Source organism: Scyliorhinus canicula, chromosome 15, assembly GCF_902713615.1.
Source record: "Scyliorhinus canicula chromosome 15, sScyCan1.1, whole genome shotgun sequence".
NCBI classification, from domain to species: domain Eukaryota; kingdom Metazoa; phylum Chordata; class Chondrichthyes; order Carcharhiniformes; family Scyliorhinidae; genus Scyliorhinus; species Scyliorhinus canicula.
In genome coordinates this window covers 103,851,118-103,865,209 of record NC_052160.1, presented here as the reverse complement: position 1 = coordinate 103,865,209, position 14,092 = coordinate 103,851,118, and the positions used below count along the sequence as shown (strand labels likewise).

Sequence of the window (14,092 nt, the reverse complement as noted above, 5' to 3'; positions counted from 1 at the left end):
TTCTGTGTCGTGAAGAAAGCATTACAATCTTCAAACTTCTTGGTGCATTTTGATTTGGGAAAATCAATTGTGCTAACATGTGATGCATTCCTTAAGGTATGGGAACTGTTTTATCCCACAAAATGAGAGCTGGTTCGGAATGACCTACTGCCTTAGCCTCAAGGACACTTTCTAAGCAGAAACTATGCCCAGAGTAACAAGAAGGGCTTGGTGGTTATATTTGGTGTGAAGAAATTCTAGTATGTATATGGTAGGTGAATTAACATAGTGACTGACCACAAGCAAATACTGGGTTGTTTAGGGAAAGAAAACCCATACCACCCATAGCCTCAGCAAGAGTGCAGAGTTGGGCCCTGCTGTTGGCAGCTTGCAACTATGCTTTTCAGCACCAGCCTGGGATGCAAATTGCTAATGCAGATGCATTAAGTCGCTTACTCCTACCCAACAGCATTCAGCCACCACTGGTACCCCAGGAGATCATTCTCGCCCTAAACTTCCTAGGCACCAAGACAGTGTCAGTGGAGTATATCCACAACTAGACCCAAAGATACCCTGGGCAGGATTCTCCGTCCCGCCAGCTACGCTTTCTGGTGCAGCGCACCCCTGCCGGCAGTGGGATCCTCCGTTCCGACAGCCGGCCAATGAGGTTTCTCCATTGTGGCCATCCAACGCCATCATAAACCCGGAGCCTATTCTGTCAATGTTTAAATGAATGATACAGTCTGGCTAGCATTACGAGAAGCCTGAACAGATGAGGTCTTACTTCACTCATCAGGATGAGTTGACATGTGAAGATGGTGCGATTTTCTGGGGATCACAGGTGGTTGTGCAGCCTCAGGCTAGGAGGCCTGAGCTTCAGGAATTACACAGCACCCAGCCAAGGCTGACAAAATGAAGATATTGGTGCACAGTTACATCTGATGGCCAGACATAGAAAGAATTAGGACAACAGTACCTTCCTTGCCAAATACATCAATGTTTACCATCTTACTCCACCCTTTGGGAATAGCCAGGCCGCCTGTGGATCAATAACCTTGTTGATTATTCGGCCCCGTTTTTGGGCAAGATGTTTTTGGAGCTGGGAGATGCCCATTCAAAATGGTTATCAGCCCAAGAGATGGGGACCACTACTTCGTCAGCCACAGTAGATGCCCTGCATAGAGTGTTTGTCATTCAGGGGCTTACCAAGCCAATTGTTTTCCAGCATTATGTGAGAACAAATAGCAATCGACTCACATGAGTCCAAGCCCCTATCACCCAGCATCGAATGGTCTGGCTGCGTGGGCCATTCAAACTTTCAATAATGCCATGTAAAAGCAGTCAAATAAACCACTTCACCAGAGGTTGGCTAATTTTTTTGTTGTTGTACAACTCAACCCTTCACTCAACCACAGGGGTCACGCAAGCTGAGAGGCTCGTGAGCCATTGGTTGAGAACCTGGGGCAAAATTCTCCCCTAACCGGCGGGGTGGGGGGTCCTGGCATAGCGGAGTGGCGCCAACCACTCTGGCGTCGGGCCTCCCCAAAGGTGCGGATTTCTCCCCACCTTTAGGGGCTAGGCCCGCGCCGGAGTGGCTCCCGCTCCGCCGACTGCCGCTAAAACCGGCGCCAACGGCCTTTGGCGCTACGCCGATCGGCGTCCGAGCTGGCCGAAAGGCCTTCATCAGTCAGCGTGAGTCCGCGCATGCGCCGGAGCGTCAGCAGTCGCTGACGTCACCACCGGCGCATGCGAGGTGGAGGGGGTCTCTTCCGCCTCCGCTATGGTGGAGGCCGTGGCGGCTGCGGAAGAAAAAGAGTGCCCCCACGGCACTGGCCCTCCGGCCGATCGGTGGGCCCCGATCGCGGGCCAGGCCACCGTGCCCCCCCCCCCCCCCCCCAGGACCCCCGGGGGCCCGCTCGCGCCGCCAATCCCGCCGGCATAGAGGTGGTTTTAACCACATCGGCGGGAGAGGCCTGACAGCAGCGGGACTTCAGCCCATCGCGGGACGGAGAATCGCCGCGAGGGGGGGGGCACGCCGATCGGCGGGGTGCGATTCCCGCTCCCGCCGATTCCCGGGTGGTGGAGAATTCCGGCCACGGCGGGGGCGGGATTTACTCCGGCCCCGGGCGATTCCCCGACCCTGCGGGGGGGTCGTAAAATTTCGCCCCTGATTGTGTTTCCAAATTTGGTGGGAAGGGCAGAAGCACCTCAGGCCTCCCAGAAGAGTCTGCGGTCAGAGCAGAGAGGTGACTGGTTGTTCCGGGTGGAAGACCCGGTTTTAGTCCATACGTTTGTAGCAGTTTGCCTTGGTTAGAAAGACAGGTTGTAACTCAGTGAGGGCCAGTGTCTTATGTGGTTGATGTTAATGGGAAGACAGTCAAGAAACATATTGTGGAGTCCATCGGTGGCGATCCCAACATGGAGTCAATGAGTCCAGGGGGCATTGTGAATACTCCTGTAATTCGGTCCAGCCAAGAGGAGCAAAAGACTCCCGTTTCTTTTCAATCAGCTGCATCTGTCGAAGCCAGTGAGGCTAATTTGCCTGTCTTTTAAGTAATTCAGCCTGAGGAGGTATCGACTGTGCACCACTCGATTACCGAAAAGAGTGCAGAGCCTATGGCTGGGCAACAAAGGCACAAGAGGACCTGGAGGTCCCTGGACCGATTGGTTTGAATTTTTTGAAGGATTCTCTTTCCTCAGTTATCCCTGTTAACAACTGTAACATTTTTGGATGGTGTATAAAGGGTCTTAAGGGGGTAGGGGTATGGTAACATCCCTTTAAGGGGGGAATTGCTCTGAACACGGGACTGGCGAGAGGACAATCGTGCAGGAGCATGCAAACCCTGACCAATGGGGTGTTTGTGCGGGGCCCTGTGAACAGGACCCCAGGTAGTGTGGAGGTGAGTGAGGAGCGTGAATTTCCTGCCGGCCAGGTAATGCCTCCAATGCCGCACAGCTTCAACGATAGCTTGGGCCTCTTTTTCGACAGATGAGTGCCGAATTTCTGAGGCATGAAGGGTGTGGGAAAAGAATGCCTGCCTGATTGAGGGTGGCGGCTAGGGCGACGTCTGATGCGTCGCTTTCCACTTGAAAGGGCAGCGTCTCGTCTACTACGTGCATCCCAGCCTTGGCAATATCAGCTCTGATACGGGTGACGGCCTGTTGAGCCTCGGCCGTCAGGGGAAAATGGGTGGACTGTATGAGTGGGCGGGCCTTGTCTGCATAGTTTGGAACCCACTGGGCATAGTATGAAAAGAACCCCAGGCAGCGTTTGAGAGCCTTGGGGCAGTGGCGGAGGGGGAGCTCCATGAGGTCTGGATCGGGCCCCAGAACTCTGTTCTGGACCACGTAGCCGAGGATGGCTAAGCGGTTCGTACTAAACATGTACTTCTCCTTGTTGTAGGTGAGGTTTAGAAGAGTGGCGGTGTGGAGAGTGACGTTGTCTAGGTACGGGAAGGTGGCCCGCAAACCGTACCGGTCAACCATTTGGTCCATCTCCCTTTGGAAGACTGAAAACCCGTTGATGACGCCGAAGGGAACCCTGAGGAAGTGATAGAGGTGACCGACTGCCTCGAAGGCCGTGTATGGACGGTCCACTTTACGAATGGGGAGCTGGTGGTAGGCGGATTTGAGGTCTACCGTTGAGAAGACCCGGTACTGTGCAATCTGATTGACCATATCAGATATGCATGGGAGGGGGTACGTGTCGAGCTGCGTGTATCGATTGATGGTCTGGCTGTAGTCCACGACCATTCTGTGTTTCTCCCCAGTTTTAACTACTACCACCTGGGCTCTCCAGGGGCTCTTGCTGGCCTCGATGATGCCTTCCCAAAGCAGCCGCTGGACCTCGAACCTGATGAAGGTCCTGTCCTGTGCTCTACCATCTGCTCCTGGTGGCGACAGGTTTGCAATCCAGGGTTAGATTTGCGAAGAGGGAAGGCGGATCGACCTTTAGGGTCGCGAGGGCGCAGACAGTAAGGGGTGGTAGGGGCCCGCCGAATTTCAGGGTTAGGCTCTGGAGGTTACACTGGAAGTCCAGGCCGAGTAGTAGGGCAGCGCAGAGATTAGGGAGGACGTAGAGACGGAAGCCGCTGAATTCTACGCCTTGGACCGTGAGTGTGACCGTACAGTACCCCCGGATCACCACGGAATGGGATCCGGAGGCCAGGGAGATTCTTTGGTTGGCTGGGTGTACCACGAGGGAGCAGCGCCTTACCATATCCGGGTGCATGAAGCTTTCGGTGCTCCCGGAGTCCAGCAGGCAAGAGGTCACGTGTCCGTCAATCATAACGCTGGGTGATGCGGTGGCCAGGTTGTCCGGCCGAGACTGGTCCATGGTCACTGAGGCGAGTCGTGGTTGGTCGTCACTGGTGTCTGATGATGAGGTGCCCGGGGGGCACGGGTCCTGGAACGCTAGAGGTGTCCATGTGCCATGGGGCAGACTAGATGGTAGCGCCTGAAGGTCTTGGGGAGAACAAAATGGCGGCGACCCTGGGCCGCACGTGGCGGGGTTTGAGAAAGATGGCGGCGCCCATGAGTCGCATGTGTCGTGCGGAGGGTAAGATGGCGGCGCCCACTGGCCGTGCTTGGTCTGAGGGGGAGAAGATGGCGGCGCCCACTGGCCGCGCGTGGTCTGAGGGGGAGATTGCGGAGGACAAGATTGAGGCGCCCTTTGGCCACGCTTGGTCTGAGGGGGAGAAGATGGCGGCGCCCACTGGCCGCGCGTGGTCTGAGGGGGAGAAGATGGCCGCCCACTGGCCGCACGTGGTCCGGGGAGGTGACGATGGTGGCGCCCATTGTCAGTAACAAGGGGGTGGGGGTGATGCCGGCGACTGCGCGGGCCTGGCACACCGCGGTGAATTGCCCCTTCTTACCGCAAGCCTTACAAAGCGCTGCGCGGGCCGGGCAGCGTTGGCGGGGGTGTTTCTGCTGGTCATAAAAGTAACATCGGGGACCCCCAGGGTTCGCTGGTTGGCACGTGGCAAAGGTATATTGGCTGGGTGAGGCCCCCGCTGGGGTGGCCGTCTGTGGGGTCCACGATGCGAAGGAGTGGTGGGCCGCGCAGCTGGTGGTGTAGGCCTGAACATTGCGCGAGGCGACCATCACAGTGAGCGCTAGCTTCTTTGTCTCTCCAAGATCGAGGGTGGCCCCTTCTAAAAGTCTCTGGCGTATGAGGTCCGACCCAATCCCTGTAACAAAAGCATCCCGCATAAGGAGGTTAGAATGTTCAGTGGCCGTAATGGCCTGACAGTCACAGTCCCGGACTAGTGGGATTAGGGCCCGCCAGGAGTCTTCAATGGACTCACCAGGGAGTTGAGAGCGAGTGGCGAGCACGTGCCTGGCGAAGAGCGTGTTCGTCTTCTGGGCGTGATTTTCTTTAAGTAGCGTCATGGCTTCGTCGTAGTTTGGCGTGTCATGGCTTCGGCGTAGTATGGCGCATCCTGGATCAGCGGAAAGACGTTGGAGCTCAATCTCGAGTACAGTATCTGTATTTTCTGAGCCTTCGGAACAGGGCTTGGCGCCGAGTTGATGTACGCCGCGAAACAAGCTAGCCAGTGATTAAAGTCTTTTTTGCCGTTGCTTGATTGCGGATCCAGCTGCAGGCAATCCGGTTTGATACGGAGGTCCATCTTCTGAAAATCTTAGAGCAATAAATTGATGCACGATCAATTGCACAAAGACGAGAGTTGGATACAACTGAGGCTTTATTGCTCTAAGATGTGTGGCCTCCCACAGCAGCTGGCGAAATGGCTGCAGCATGGGGGACACACACATTTATACTCCACCTACTGGGCGGAGCCAGCAGTCAGGGACTGCCGACGTACCAGTAGTACAGGTCCTACCATACATCACCTAATATAGGTGCAACAGTGGTTTACCACACTATCCACATAAAGTTTGGCACACCCTGTAAAAATTTCATAAATTTCAAAGGGGAGGCATGGTGTCACAGTGGTTCGAAGGGTCGGTGCAGACTCAAGGGGTCGAATGGCCTCCTTCTGCGCTACAGATTCTATGATTCTATGAGATCACCTCTCATTCTTTGAAACTCTGGAGAAGATAGGCCAAGCTTCCTCGATCTCTCCTCTGAAGCTAATCTTGTCAACCCAGCGATTTGTCGAGTGAACCTCTGTTGCACTCTCTCTGTGGCAAGCATGTCCTTCCTCTGATAAGGAGTCTAAAACCACAGTCTCACCAAAGCTCAAAACAATTGCAGCAAGATGTCCTTACTCCTGAACTCAAATAACCTTGCAATGAAGGCCAACATACCATTTTTATTTTTATTGATTGTTGCACCTGCACACAAGCTTTTAGTGATACACAAATGACCAGTTTTTGCTTAAACCCCACCCATCCCCAATTCTTGTAACCATGGGAGAAAAAAAATCAGAAAAACCCGAGGTCAATAATACAAAAACTCTGGAAAATTCCTCTGACGCATGATCGGTTGACAGGAGAGTAAAAGTAACTTTGGGTATCTCTTGTAGTAGTAGTAATTGAAATTGGAATGGAAAATTTACAGGTGATCCTTAATCAATGGAAAAATTTCCCTTTAATTGATGTGGATGTTCAGTTTTCAATCCGCTGACGAAGTTAAAGGAATAGTTGGTCATTTGGGAAGTCTTGTTGAATTTGACTAAAATGGCTGAGTTCCCTCCACTGTGGCTGAAAGCTGGCGGTAACCCTGCTTTAGATGGGTGGTAGGACCAAGAGAGGTATCTTCCTGGCAGTGGTCAATGACATGGCCTTTGCTGGGGCTCCTGTCTCTATGAAGGATGGTGTTTGGCCTCCAAGAGCTGCCTTCCCAATCAGAGGGCCGCCAGCACTGCAGCCTCAACAGTCACCACAAGTGATGGCCCTTTCTGAGACTACAGCAGCAGTGAAAAAGCTCCTCAATGGTCAGACTTCCTTTAAAGAGTAGAATTTAGAATCTGGGGACGTCGAGGCCACACCGCAAAGCCCAGGGACAGGGCTTTTAGGCCTCAATGGACAGGTGGGGCTGTTGCTATTGTGGTGGTTGGGTGGGTGGTAAGGGTTCTGGTGGAAGGGGGTGGGGGAGTTTTGTAGGCATCCCCTTGGGACATGTGCCGCTCAAAAAGAAGCCGCTTTCCCCCAGAGACCACTGGGAATCTGCTGGGCTTCACTGGATTTTATCCTCCCCTGGTAGCAGGCCTCCTCCCTGACAAGGGAAAAATGCCCATAGAGTTGGAAAGTTGCCCTTAACTGGTCACTTGAATGCTCAGTTGAGTTTCAGTTGAGGACCTAATCTACCATTTTTGCAGCCACTGGCAAAATGGCACAGCAGCAGGAAGACATCAAGCATGCCCTGCGACCCTTCTCTAGCTCTTTTTCCAGTCTTGCCACATTTAAGTTAATCAGCAAAGGCCTGGTAAAATTGAGATCCATGGTGTTACCACCTGAAAAATGGGCAAGAGTTAAAATAGTCCTCAAGGGTAAAAACGCAGGAAAATAACACTCCCAAGTGTTTCAACATAGTGTTTGAAAAAATTGTCATTGCTCAGCCACGCATTATTTGTACTTTAATTGCATTCTCAACTTTGCCTCAACTTTAAATGTTTGAAATATGATAAATTTTTAGTATCAAGTATTCATTATGAACTGACTGTTAGGGAGATTTGTCCTTGGGCAACAATTAGAATCAAAACAAATTAGCTGCTATCTTTAACACTGCAATGGTATTTTATGATGGGCATAGTTACAAGCTCGCAATCAATTTATGGCTTATATTCCTTAACACTTAACTGAAACTTGAATAGAAAATTGGAATGCGCCAGAAAAACTAAAGGTGCAATTCTCCGGAAGAATTTGTGAGAGAGGTAGAGAGCGGGAATTGGAGCGAGCTTCCCGGCGCTCGGTCCTAAAAGGCTGGTAACGCAAATCAACGTAAATTGGTCGATTTCACGAGATCTCACGGGCTTCTCGTTGCAAATGAAGACTCGCCAGCTGATTTGCCGGGACCGAGCTCACCAGCCTCCCCCGCTAACAAGGTCAAGCAGCACTTAAGCTCAGCCAACCCCAACCAGTTCGCAGTAATGGCGCCCAAGATTAACGGCCCCTGCATTCGGGAATACTGACCTGGGGAGGCTGCTAGACTGTGTGGAGGCCAGGAGGGAAGTCCTGTTCCTCCGAGGGTGCCAGAGGATGAGCCACAAGGCAGCCAATGCTGCCTGGGATGAGGTGGCGGCAGCTGTCAGCTCGGGGAGTGTGACCAGGAGGACTGGCCTTCAGTGCAGGAAGGTCAACGGCCTACACTGGGCTGGGCAGCAAGAGTGAGTAGACACCAACCCCCCCCCCCCCCCTCCCCCGCTGCCGCCCAAATATCCATGTGGCTCCCAGCCCTTCCACCACTCCTCACCCACCCCCCCCTCCCAAAACCTCCTTCACACCCCCTTCCCACTACTGAGAACCATGCTTGTTGCTAACGATGCCCTCTCTGTCTCCCCTCAGGAAAAGCTCTCATAATCGGCGGGAGAGGGCCCAGACTGGCGGTTGGGTGTCGGACATAAGGATTCTCACCTCCTTTGAGGAACATTCCCTGAAGGTCATTGGGATGGCCAAGGATAGATCAGTCAGTCACACCGAGGCTGGTGGACGCCGCAGAGGTGAGGAACCACCGTGCTCCACCTGGAAGACTTGTCAAATGTGAGTACTGATTGCTTTACTGACTGACTCATCCCTCCCACTGATCACATGTCCATTCTCCCGCAGGTCCTCCAGCCAATGGTGCCGGCCCATCCGGGTGCAACCCTCATCTGACTCTGAGGAGAACATCTCGGAGGAGAGCTCCGAGGATACCACCGTAGTCGTGGCATGGCTGTCATCTCCATCCCCCACCAGCGTAGATACACACACCTCGGTGTGATATGTTAGCGGACCAGCTTCTGGGCACAATCTGGTGAGCACCACTGCGCTGATGATGCACATTGGGTGGAGGCAGGAACCCCCAGGCGAGACAGCTGCTGGATGCCAGGACTCAGCTGGGTCCCAGCCTGATGCTGAGCCTGTGGTACAGAGGTACCTGGTGCTGATAAAGACATTATGAATCACCTTGAACGTTCAGAGGGAAATGTCAGCATCACTCCAGCAGATCCATAACTGCTTGGAGGAGTCCATGAGGCTCGAGGCGTAGGAGATAGCGCTAGCAAAGAGTCGCACTGAGGTCAACACTGCAAGGGTGGCGACCGCAGTGGAGAACCTGGTGCAGGACGTCTGCATTGTGAGTGAAGGTGTCGCGCAGCTGCTGATGGCCATGGTTAAGCCTTCAGAGAATGTCAGACTCGTTAAGGGATGTCACCCAGTACCAGGGTGACCTTGATGATGTTCTGCGGGACATGTCCTGATCTCAATTTTGCCAAGCCTTCTTGATGTCAGACTCAGTCAAATGCCGCCCGGATGTCACTTTCACCTCCCACCTTGAGTAGAGCTCTTTTGTCGATGTAAATTAGTACAACATCTGGGATCTTGGGCTTCATAATTGTGGGTATTGAGTACAAAAGGAGGGAAGTATTATTGTAATGGAACTCTCGTTAGGTCACAGCCTTGTAACTTTGTTTTCTTCATGTGCCCATCTAATGCCTTCTAAAATCATTGCTCACCTCTGCTTTCACCATCCTCTTAGGCAGCGAGTTCCAGGGTGCTCTGCAACCATTCAGGAATCCTCACATACTTCCTAAATTATGATGTTCATAACTGGTTGCAATACTCTAGCTGTGGCCTAACGTGGACTTTGGGCCAAATTTCCTCCTTCTAATCACATGGATTTTTATCTTTGATGTGATAATCATTAGTCAGACCATTTCCCGAAATTGCGATCCTGCTTGGCAATGGCCATCAATGCTATTTTCATCATGAGATGGTGGGAGTGGGCTGCAATCAACACTGCAGCCTTTGGAAGCAGGCCAAAAGCAGAAAAGGAGGCATGCAGATACATGAATTTCTCAGGTTAGAAGGCCTGCTTCAGTGTCCTGGAACATTGGCCCAGAATGAGTGTGAGACCATCTACCCCTCACCACCTTTCCCCCTCACCCCCATTCTCTCATACTCTCTTTCACTCCAATGCCCACCCATCCAGAACCTACTACGTACAGACCACTTTAGCCCTATAATAGCATTAGAAATTAGCCCTATAATACCATTGGAACATGAGATGCTCATGAAACTATCAAAATACAGTGATTCAAAACACACCTTTAAAAACTATGATCCTTTTAAATGGTCATAAAACTGTCAACATAAATAAATGAAGTCTTGACAGCTGCTGAGCTGAATATTTAGTATGCATTAGAGTTCAGCTGAGCATACATAATTAAATTATCTTGAATGACTATGTCAACAACCCCTGCTGAGATGAATCCATTATTGGGGCTTGGAACTCAGCCGAGCACTTATAATGTACAACTGCATAAACAAAACATCTAACCTGAATGTATTAAAACCTTTTGCGGCATGAAAAGAGATAAGCTATCTGTTCAACCTTTGAGTGTGGGAACAGATGTTTGAGCTGTCAATCAAAGATCTCTGCCATCTGCTCAACCTGAAAAGCAAGGGAATGGATATTTTACTCATGGTATTTTACTTTTGGTGAGGGGTATCCACATGATGTGAAAAATGCATTTGCTTTATCTGTGTGGGCTGGGAGTGTGGGATGGTGGGGGTAAGGGTCTCCTTTTAATGTTTCCCTGAAGTACCTTTCCAGTCTGCAACCCCTCCTAAAGGTAATCCCTACTCCTCTTTTAACACCTGGACTCTTGAACCTAGCCCATCATCCCCCTCATTCCCCCACCACTGAGACCCCTGACCCCAGAAACCAGGTTTTTTCTGCGTGGGTGGGCTGCCTACAATCTTCGCAACATCTACCGCTCCTGTTTGGTGTTTCAAGGAAAAAAGAGCTTCCAGGCATCTAATTGCCTAGCAGTTCTGTAAGGTGGGACTTTCTGTGAGATAGAGGCAGAAGATTTGCCTTAAAGAAATTAACACGTAACTCAAGATATTAATTTATTTATGTGCTTCCCTGCTACGGTGTAACAATAACCTGAGCCAGTCTCTGATGGTGCACATAATCATTAGAATTTTGAACACCGCTCAAAATATTTGGAATCAATATGTAGAAGAGTCAGTTTAGTGCATAACAAATTGGAAGATTCCAGAAAGAAAGTATAAAAAGTCTTGACATTTTTATATCTGAATTTCTAACATAAAACCAAAGATCAAAATACTCTCGATTCCGTTGACGTATATCATGTTGAACGTATTTTAGTTCAAGGAAATTGTATATTTCTGTCAAATTTGCCACATTATGAGAGATTTCAGCAACAAGGGATGAACTTGCCACAATGAAATATAGGGCTCAATTTCTGAAAGCATCCTAGCTAAAAGAAATCAGAGTTTCGGTGTCGTTAACGTGTACTTTGTTGCCTAGCAATTCAAAGGTGCTGTACATACATAAGGAATAAAACATTCAGCTAGTTTCTTTACCAGCTCTGCTGATGGCAATGCCTCCCACCATAGGCACAACAGTGATTTGTATGAATTTTACAACATCTACAGAGGGAATTGTTTTTCTGACTGCAGTCTTCCTCCTGAGGCCGACATCAAAGAGTTCTATAATGTCCGAGAGAGACTCAGAGCTACTGTTGCCATAAGAACAGGATAGAGTGAAATTGCAATAGAGAGAGAGAGCAGTGAGAATATGGAACTCATTACCACAGAAAGTTGTTGAGGCAAATAGTCTCAGTGCATTCAAGGGAAAGCTAATAAGTGTATGAGGGAGAAGGGAATAAACAGTTATGCTGATTGAGTTCGGTGACAAAGAATGCAAGGAAGCTTCTTTGGAGTTGAACATAAAGCTGACAAGGACTGGTTGGACCAAGTGGCCTGTTTCTAAGCTGCATTCCTATGAAAAATAATTGCAGTAAAAGAACAAGTGTAAGAAAAGAAAGAGTTATATATATATATGTGCAGATTTTTGAAATGTATGACGATTATATCTGTAAAACACCAGAATTATCTGCTGATCATTAGGGATTATTGGAATGTGGAATGGAATGGGGCAGGGCATTGATGTGCTCCCAAACTCTTCCAAGTCCCAGCAGCTGTGGTGCTGGCATGATGTAAGTGGGGCACATTTGGTAGCCAGCAGGATACCAGCTTCAGCAGACGGGCACCTTGCTACACCATAAGATGTGCCGACTGTGTCAACTGAATATCTTTACTTTTATTTGAAGAGTCTGGTTTTGAATGTTCTGCTTTCTCAAGCTTACAGGCAATTCACTGCCATGGGGAATCTAGCCTTTGAAATAAAAATGGGTCAAAATCCCCTGAAATGCGATCCTAGCACAAGATTGCTCTGCATTATGCGAAGGAACATGCAGTGAAAATGGTAGCATTTATAGCCATTGAAGTCATGCTGCCAGTCTCATTTCTGTAAAGAATCCGCACATAAGGTGCGGCGCGGTGGCACAGTGGTTAGCCTCCGAGCATCAATGACCCTGGTTCAATTCCAGCCTTGGGTAACTGTGTGGAGTTTGCATTTTCTCCCCATGTCTTTGTGGATATTTTTTCCGGGCGTTCCGATTTCCTCCCACAGACCAAAGATGTGCAGGTTAGGTGGGGTTATGGGGGTAGGGCACTCGTTGAGAGGGTTGGTGAAGACTAGATGGACCAAATGGCCTCCTTCTGTAGGGATTCAATGAGAGCCCACAACAAACACCTGCACCCACTTTGGGCAAAAATAAATTATCCCATTGCAAACTTCAATCTTACATGTCCAGATAACAGTGGCTTTGCATGCTAACATCTCAGGAATTGCAAGGTTTTCATCTTTATTTTAGGGTCCTGGGTAATGAGTAACTCTTTTTTACGTTTTTCTTAGATTTATCTTTTTAAGCAACTAAACGTGGTGATGATTTACTGAGTTAGCACTCAATGATATATTACAAAGATGAATCTTTTTTTCTGCTACATGTTACAGATCTTTGAACAAATAGCTTTAGTTCCACCTTCTCCCTCCCCAACAAGACTCAACTCGAAGAGACAGTTTAATTTCTTTATATCCTTCTTTAAAAAAAATTGCCTCTCAGACTTCTGTAAATTAAATGTTGCAAAATATAAGATTGATATTTCAAAGGGCAGCACGGTGGCGCCGTGGATTAGCACTGCAGCCTCACGGCGCTGAGGTCCCACATTCGATTCCGGCTCTGGGTCACTGTCCGTGTGGAGTTTGCACATTCTCCCCTGTGTTTGCGTGGGTTTCGCCCCCACAACCCAAAAATGTGCAAGCTAGGTGGATTGGCCACTCTAAATTGCCCCTTAATTGGAAAAATGATTGGGTACACTAAATTTATTTTTTAAAAGATTGATATTTCATCACATATTGGAGTTATACTTCCCATTAAAGTCAAACCATAGATACTTGTGAACGATCCGACAAACTCATACTAAAATATTGATTGGAAACTTCTCTCTGTCACGATTGCTCTACAATAAATGGCTAGAGCACTTTAATTAAACATTTTGGATGGTAGCCTCATGTTAATCAATATTGGCTCCATTTATGTATTCCTCATGCACTCTGAAACTATCACCCAAATGGCTTATAATGCAGGTCACAAAAAACTCTATAATTTTGCATGGCGTCAATGATATGATGAAAAATGCTTGGTATTTAATCCTTGTGCTCAAGTCTGAAGGCTGGCATCTTTTTAGTTAAATACTCATGTTCAAGTAAGCTATTCTGATGTTTTATTCATCCACTATATTAGCAGTAACAAAATAAGGCTGCAACTTTAGAGTGAAACGACTTCTCAATCTCCCTGCTAACATTTATTTCTTTCCCCATCCCACTTCCTCCCAAAGGTACAGAGAGAAGGTAAGAAAACTAAACCAGTAATTTTGCTGATATTGGATTTTGTATCATTTTCAAGTATGAAAGCTGAAAGAAACATGGTCTCCTGAGAGTGGCATAGGTGACTCCTTTATGTTTTGAAAGGATTGTCAGGCTTGAGATTTCTTACAATGCAATATGGTTTGTCATAATAACATTGAGCAATGATATCACATGCCTTCAAAGGATTATTTCTTCTCACTTGGATCT

At 49.1% G+C, this 14,092-nt stretch overlaps 1 protein-coding gene across 4 annotated transcripts in view; it reads left to right on the top strand.

The window, feature by feature from the left end:
* LOC119978275 (synaptotagmin-B) overlaps positions 1 to 14,092 on the top strand; it is an 835,178-nt gene that overhangs the window by 321,861 nt on the left and 499,225 nt on the right. Inside the window, exon 3 of one of the 4 annotated variants that reach the window (XM_038819767.1) lies at positions 13,855 to 13,867. The exons of the other annotated variants lie outside the window; for them this stretch is intronic. The gene's annotated coding sequence lies outside the window, so the exon portion shown is untranslated. The remainder of the gene's footprint in view (positions 1 to 13,854; positions 13,868 to 14,092) is intronic. 4 annotated transcript variants of the gene reach the window in all.